The following is a 6,903-nucleotide window of genomic DNA, read 5'->3' as shown; positions in this document are numbered from 1 at the left end:
AATTGACCGTAGGTGTGAATGTGAGTGTGAATGGTTGTCTGTGTCTATGTGTCAGCCCTGTGATGACCTGGCGACTTGTCCAGGGTGTACCCCGCCTTTCACCCATAGTCAGCTGGGATAGGCTCCAGCTTGCCTGCGACCCTGTAGAAGGATAAAGCGGCTACAGATAATGAGATGAGATTTGGCAGAATATAAAAAGGTCATTTTTTACTCAGAAAAAGTGGAAAACTCTCATCCCTGCCTAGCTTGTGACCATGTCATGCATGCTAACGTGGAGAATATGAACATGCCATTTTGTAACAAAAACCTTCAAACAAAAAGTTCATGTTTTACTTACAGCTTGTGAGCTGGTGGTCGATCATCCTGATGGCACAGATCCAGGGATTAAATACAACCTCGAAGCAAAACCACTACTGAAGGCACCGAAGTTTGAAAAGTCACTGTGGTTGAAATGATCAGAACACAGTACTAACACTGCATTATACTTCGCTGGTGGTGTTCCAAAGATAAATTCCAACCATTTATTCTTCACCTCTTCCATCTTGGGCAAGAAATGCAACGTTGATGTCTTACAGGCACAAACTTGTTCAGACATGTTTTCAACTTGCTGTTAGGTCCTCTTCGTTAGCAACTGACTAGATGGGCTCTGCTTGTGTTGCCAGATACTGCTGATGTTTTCCAGCCCAAAATATGTTCAAATCCGCCAAAATGCATTTAAAACCGCCCAATCTGGCAACACTGGCTCTGCTATCTCTCCTCGCGCTTAAATCCAAACTTCCTTCCCGTGGGCGGTCGCAAGCCAAGGTGGACAAGGCCATGAATACTAATTTACGAAGTGACTTAAGATCGTATGGCTTTTTCAGATCTGCTCATTTTTCCGACCATTTTCTTTCATAAGCTAATACAGGGAATGCGGGTAGAATGACATTTTCACATGCAGCATGCATATGCAACTCAGAGTGAACTATGGTATTTCAAAAAGAGCCAGTATTAATTGTTTTTGGTGGAAGGGCACCTTTAACAAACTGCAGATGAGCAGCAATGTTCTTTTTGGAGAACAGTGGCTTTCTCCTTGCAACCCTGCCATGCACACCATTGTTCAGTGTTCTCCTGATGGTAGACTCAGGAACATTAACATTAGCCAATGTGAGAGAGGCCTTCAGTTGCTTAGAAGTTACCCTGGGGTCCTTTGTGACCTCGCCGACTATTACATGCCTTGCTCTTGGAGTGATCTTTGTTGGTCGACCACTCCTGGGGAGGGTAACAATGGTCTTGAATTTCCCCCATTTGTACACAATCTGTCTGACTGTGGATGGGTGGAATCCAAAATCTTTAGAGATGGTTTTGTAACCTTTTCCAGCCTGATGAGCATCAACAACGCTTTTTCTGAGGTCCTCAGAAAACTCCTTTGTTCATGCCATGATACACTTCCACAAACATGTGTTGTGAAGATCAGACTTTGATAGAGCCCTGTTCTTTAAATAAAACAGGGTGCCCACTCACACCTGATTGTCATTCCATCGACTGAAAACACCTGACTCTAATTTCACTTTCAAATTAACTGCTAATCCTAGAGGTTCACATACTTTTGCCACTCACATATGTAATATTGGATTATTTTCCTCAATAAATACAACCCCGATTCCAAAAAAGTTGGGACAAAGTACAAATTGTAAATAAAAACGGAATGCAGTGATGTGGAAGTTTCAAAATTCCATATTTTATTCAGAATAGAACATAGATGACATATCAAATGTTTAAACTGAGAAAATGTATAATTTAAAGAGAAAAATTAGGTGATTTTAAATTTCATGACAACAACACATCTCAAAGTTGGGACAAGGCCATGTTTACCACTGTGAGACATCCCTTTTCTCTTTACAACAGTCTGTAAACGTCTGGGGACTGAGGAGACAAGTTGCTCAAGTTTAGGGATAGGAATGTTAACCCATTCTTGTCTAATGTAGGATTCTAGTTGCTCAACTGTCTTAGGTCTTTTTTGTCGTATCTTCCATTTTATGATGCGCCAAATGTTTTCTATGGGTGAAAGATCTGGACTGCAGGCTGGCCAGTTCAGTACCCGGACCCTTCTTCTACGCAGCCATGATGCAAAAATTGATGCAGTATGTGGTTTGGCATTGTCATGTTGGAAAATATAAGGTCTTCCCTGAAAGAGACGTCGTCTGGATGGGAGCATATGTTGCTCTAGAACCTGCACATACTGTACCTTTCAGCATTGATGGTGTCTTTCCAGATGTGTAAGCTGCCCATGCCACACGCACTAATGCAACCCCATACCATCAGAGATGCAGGCTTCTGAACTGAGCACTGATAACAACTTGGGTCGTCCTTCTCCTCTTTAGTCCGAATGACATGGCATCCCTGATTTCCATAAAGAACTTCAAATTTTGATTCGTCTGACCACAGAACAGTTTTCCACTTTACCACAGTTCATTTTAAATGAGCCTTGGCCCAGAGAAGACGTCTGCGCTTCTGGATCATGTTTAGATACGGCTTCCTCTTTGAACTATAGAGTTTTAGCTGGCAATGGTGGATGGCACGGTGAATTGTGTTCACAGATAATGTTCTCTGGAAATATTCCTGAGCCCATTTTGTGATTTCCAATACAGAAGCATGCCTGTATGTGATGCAGTGCTGTCTAAGGGCCCGAAGATCACGGGCACCCAGTATGGTTTTCCGGCCTTGACCCTTACGCACAGAGATTCTTCCAGATTCTCTGAATCTTTTGATGATATTATGCACTGTAGATGATATGTTCAAACTCTTTGCAATTTTACACTGTCGAACTCCTTTCTGATATTGCTCCACTATTTGTCAGCACAGAATCAGGGGGATTGGTGATCCTCTTCCCATCTTTACTTCTGAAAGCCGCTGCCACTCCAAGATGCTCTTTTTATACCCAGTCATGTTAATGACCTATTGCCAATTGACCTAATGAGTTGCAATTTGGTCCTCCAGCTGTTCCTTTTTTGTACCTTTAACTTTTCCAGCCTCTTATTGCCCGTCCCAACATTTTTGAGATGTGTTGCTGTCATGAAATTTCAAATGAGCCAATATTTGGCATGAAATTTCAAAATGTCTCACTTTCGACATTTGATATGTTGTCTATGTTCTATTTTGAATACAATATCAGTTTTTGAGATTTGTAAATTATTGCATTCCGTTTTTACTTACAATTTGTACTTTGTCCCAACTATTTTGGAATCGGGGTTGTAAATGACCAAATATAATATTTTTGTCTCATTTGTTTAACTGGGTTCTCTTTATCTACTTTTAGCAATTGTGTGAAAATCTGATGTTTTAGATCATACTTATGCAGAAATATAGAAAATTCTAAAGGGTTCACAAACTTTCAAGCACCACTGTATGTTGTCAACAATAAACCTGTAGGGTAACCTGTCTGTAGCCAATGTTACAAATAAGCATGTTTCCTCACTGTCCATAGGTGGTAATCTGAACTTGTTTTTCGCATTACCAAGTGACTGATTGACTTATCCAGCTGCATTTTGAGATCTCCTCATTATCTGTAGCCGCTTTATCCTGTTCTACAGGGCCGCAGGCAAGCTGGAGCCTATCCCAGCTGACTATGGGCAAAAGGCGGGGTACACCCTGGACAATTCGCCAGGTCATCACAGGGCTGACATATCAACACAGACAACCATTCACACTCACACCTACCGTCGGGGGCAGGCCAATGTGCCCGCATTGACGCGGCAAGCACGCGGTATTGACGCGGTACGTACCGCATCTGTTTTGAACTGAGCTGCAATGTACCCAAACGACCACCAGGTAGCACTTGGGAGCACTCGCCCCAGATAGCAAAATCCTCCGGCCCCCCTCTACTCGCGGGGTAGCCTATTTGCATATGAATAGCAGCGAAACTGCTGCATCAATGGGTAGCCTATTTGCATATGAATAGCAGCGAAACCGCGCGTGGTCCGAGAATTGCCTGGCTTGCCTCGAATTTCCTCACTCAGTATTGGATGAAAACACTACTTTTAAACCAAAGAAATCACTCGTGATTGGTTGGCAGATGCCACTAGGCCTAGGCTATTGGTTACCCTGGGTCATCATAACCACAACCTATATTATACATATATATATGGTATATATATATCTGTTGTGGTTATGATTAGCTATGATGCTGTATATTCATGTCATTGTTATCCTATCAATGACACACATTTATTGAGGAAGGAAAATTTGCAAGGAACGTTGTATCAAACAAGAGCTTTATTTTCAAAATCAGAGTAAGTACAAGACGTTAAAAAATAAACAAAATGGCAGCATTCAGTCAAAGACAAACAGTAGTTGCCTATACATTCTCTAGTGCAAGAGAGATGTGCAGGATACAAAACTAAACAAAAGCAAATAAGCACCGTATTTTAGTCCTACAGCAGTGCATGCTTGTGGTCTCTGAGCTGTGGGGAGCAGGCGGCATCGGACCGACATGCAGTCGTCTGTGGTGGGTTGCCCTGTACTTTGGATCTGCCTCAAGCCTTGATTGCAGCGTACCAGTAGCACATATGGCCCTTTTCCACTACCCTTTTTCAGCTCGCTTCAGCTCACTTCAGCCCGACACAGCTTGCGTTTCGACTACCTTAAAACAGCACGACTCAGCTCGCTTCAGCCCTGCTTAGCCCCCAAAACTCGCACGGTTTTGGAGTGGGGCTGAAGCGAGCCAAACCGAGCTGAGTGAGGCTGGGGGCGTGAGCAGACACTCCCCTGTGCACTGATTGGTGAGGAGGAGTGTCCTCACATGCCCCGCGAGCACGCTGAGATCTGTAAACCCGGAAGAAGGAGAATTACGAATTACGAGAATTTCTGAAGCCTTATGCGCCTCGTCTCATCTATACGCTCTTGCCAGTATCTGTTGGCGTTGTGGGTGACAACAAGCCACAGCACCAAGACCAGCAACACTAACGACACCATGTCCTCCATGTTTATTGTTTACTATCCGGGCTGTGAGACTACCGCTTAAAAGATCACTGATGTCACTGTTTGCGCCGCTTAACGACATCACGTGACGTCCACCCACTTTCGCTAACTCCACCCAATGTGTCCACCCACTTCCAGCCAGCACGGTTCAGCGTGGTTGTAGTCGAAATGCAACTCCAACAGCCCTGCTCAGCTCGACTCAGCCCAACTCAGCACGGCATGGCTCAGCCGCGTTTGTAGTGGAAAAGCGGCAATAGTTCGCTGAGCTCCGGGTTACGGGACGGCGGAGGCTTAACGATCCACCCAGACACCCCATCCACCACCCCATTTTCCTCATCCGACATCAGGTCTACAGTAGCACACTGCCATACATCCATCTCGTCCATAGCAAGGACACCTCGTCTCGCGTCAAACAGCTGTAAAAACGATCGATAAAGAGAATAAGTACTGAGCAATGCACTGCGTATGGACACAACACATGAAAAACACTGAAAAAAAAGTCACATTGACCAAAACTGAAAAATCTTACCCTCTTTCTTCTGGAGCGACTACGAGCCGGCTACTTCATTGCTTCCGCCTGCAACGAAAGATCAGGCTGCTGGTATCTGTAGCTCCTGCGTAAGGTTTCGTAATACGTCTTGCAGGCAGCTAGAAAAACAAATGAGAGTACGATTAACAACGTAGCAGTAGGCTAAGCTTAATAAGGGAAAGGAAGAAGGGAAGTGTAGACAGCAGAGAAAGGACAGTATAGGCTACCATAATATTTAGTGAAATAGTTGTTACTTACACACAATGTTGTCTTTGTCAGCATCATGAAGATTTGGATTTGTCGACAAAGCCCGCACTAAATAGCTTGTCACGGCTTCGTTATGAGGCAAAGTTAGTCTGTGAAAACAAGATGGCTACAGTTAGGATCAGGCTAGGATCTGCATCTATTAACGTATCTCATACAGAATGAAAGCATATTCTTTAAATCTTACCCTTGCGCCGGCTCGTATCGCCTAGTGTTTATCTCCGAGTTGTGAAGACGGCGTACTGTTTCCTGTGAAAAGAACAAAACAACGTTTTTAAGTCACTTGTCCCTCATAGCTAGCTACTGGCTACTTTTAGCTTGGGCTAGCTGCTATGCTTACTTTTAGGCTATTTAGCTTAGCTAGCAGACACCGGACAAATTCTTACCGCAATCATGGGACTCTGCACCCGTCTTTTCTTCCTGGAGTTTGCGTTTTCCCCAAAGTTACATCCCTCCAAAGCAGTCAATCTGTCTTCCACGGTGTTGAATCTGTCGTCCATAGAGTTGAATCTGTCGGTTACGAATGTAGTCAGCTCTGCAATCTGACGAGACAACCCACTGAGAGCAGACAGCAGTTTTCTCTCATCGGTCTGCGGACTTCCCGACACAGGTCCATCGCGTCCAGACACAGGAGTCGACGGAGAGTAGAACGCGAGGCGCCGTCCAGCCATTGAAGATCACCAAGCAGCAAAAATCCCAGAAACCAAGAGAAAGTTCCGGAGCACATGAAAACTACGGTACCTGGTAAGCTACGGTACACCTGTTTATACTGTATGAGCCACGCCCATGACCGCCTGGTCCTGGTCCAATCACATGCGAGGTTATTGTTATACAGTACATGCTCGCATGTTTGTGATATAAACCATTTTGGATATTTTTGAATATAGAAGTATGAAGTTCCTGCTTACTGACTGAATTAAATAATTCAATTATAAGTAATTTCAAGATTCCCCTGAAATAAACACAGAGGCCACAGATTAGGCTTCTTTTAACAGCAGTTTGAGATGCATATGATTTTTTTTAAACTACAGTTTCACAATCTTTTCATACTCAAATGGTCATGTTAACGATGGCCTATTCACAGTGTTCAAACTATGCCGATATTTTCGGGGGGTCCCTTTTTTTCCCTTGGGGGGGGTGCTTGTGCTTGC

The 6,903-nt window shown here is 43.9% G+C and overlaps 1 long non-coding RNA gene across 1 annotated transcript; it reads right to left on the bottom strand.

Annotated features, from left to right (window-relative positions):
- Positions 1-5,313: 5,313 nt before the first annotated feature.
- Positions 5,314-5,964, bottom strand: LOC132891360 (uncharacterized). The gene is made up of 4 exons (XR_009655313.1): positions 5,940-5,964; positions 5,747-5,844; positions 5,489-5,607; positions 5,314-5,375 (listed from the first exon to the last, which is right to left on the bottom strand). It is a non-coding gene; the product is annotated as an uncharacterized LOC132891360 (long non-coding RNA).
- Positions 5,965-6,903: the final 939 nt, after the last annotated feature.

This window comes from Neoarius graeffei, chromosome 9 (assembly GCF_027579695.1).
Source record: "Neoarius graeffei isolate fNeoGra1 chromosome 9, fNeoGra1.pri, whole genome shotgun sequence".
Lineage (NCBI taxonomy): Eukaryota > Metazoa > Chordata > Actinopteri > Siluriformes > Ariidae > Neoarius > Neoarius graeffei.
The sequence above is the reverse complement of the archived record's forward strand: the minus strand, read 5'-3'. Positions and strand labels throughout refer to the sequence as shown.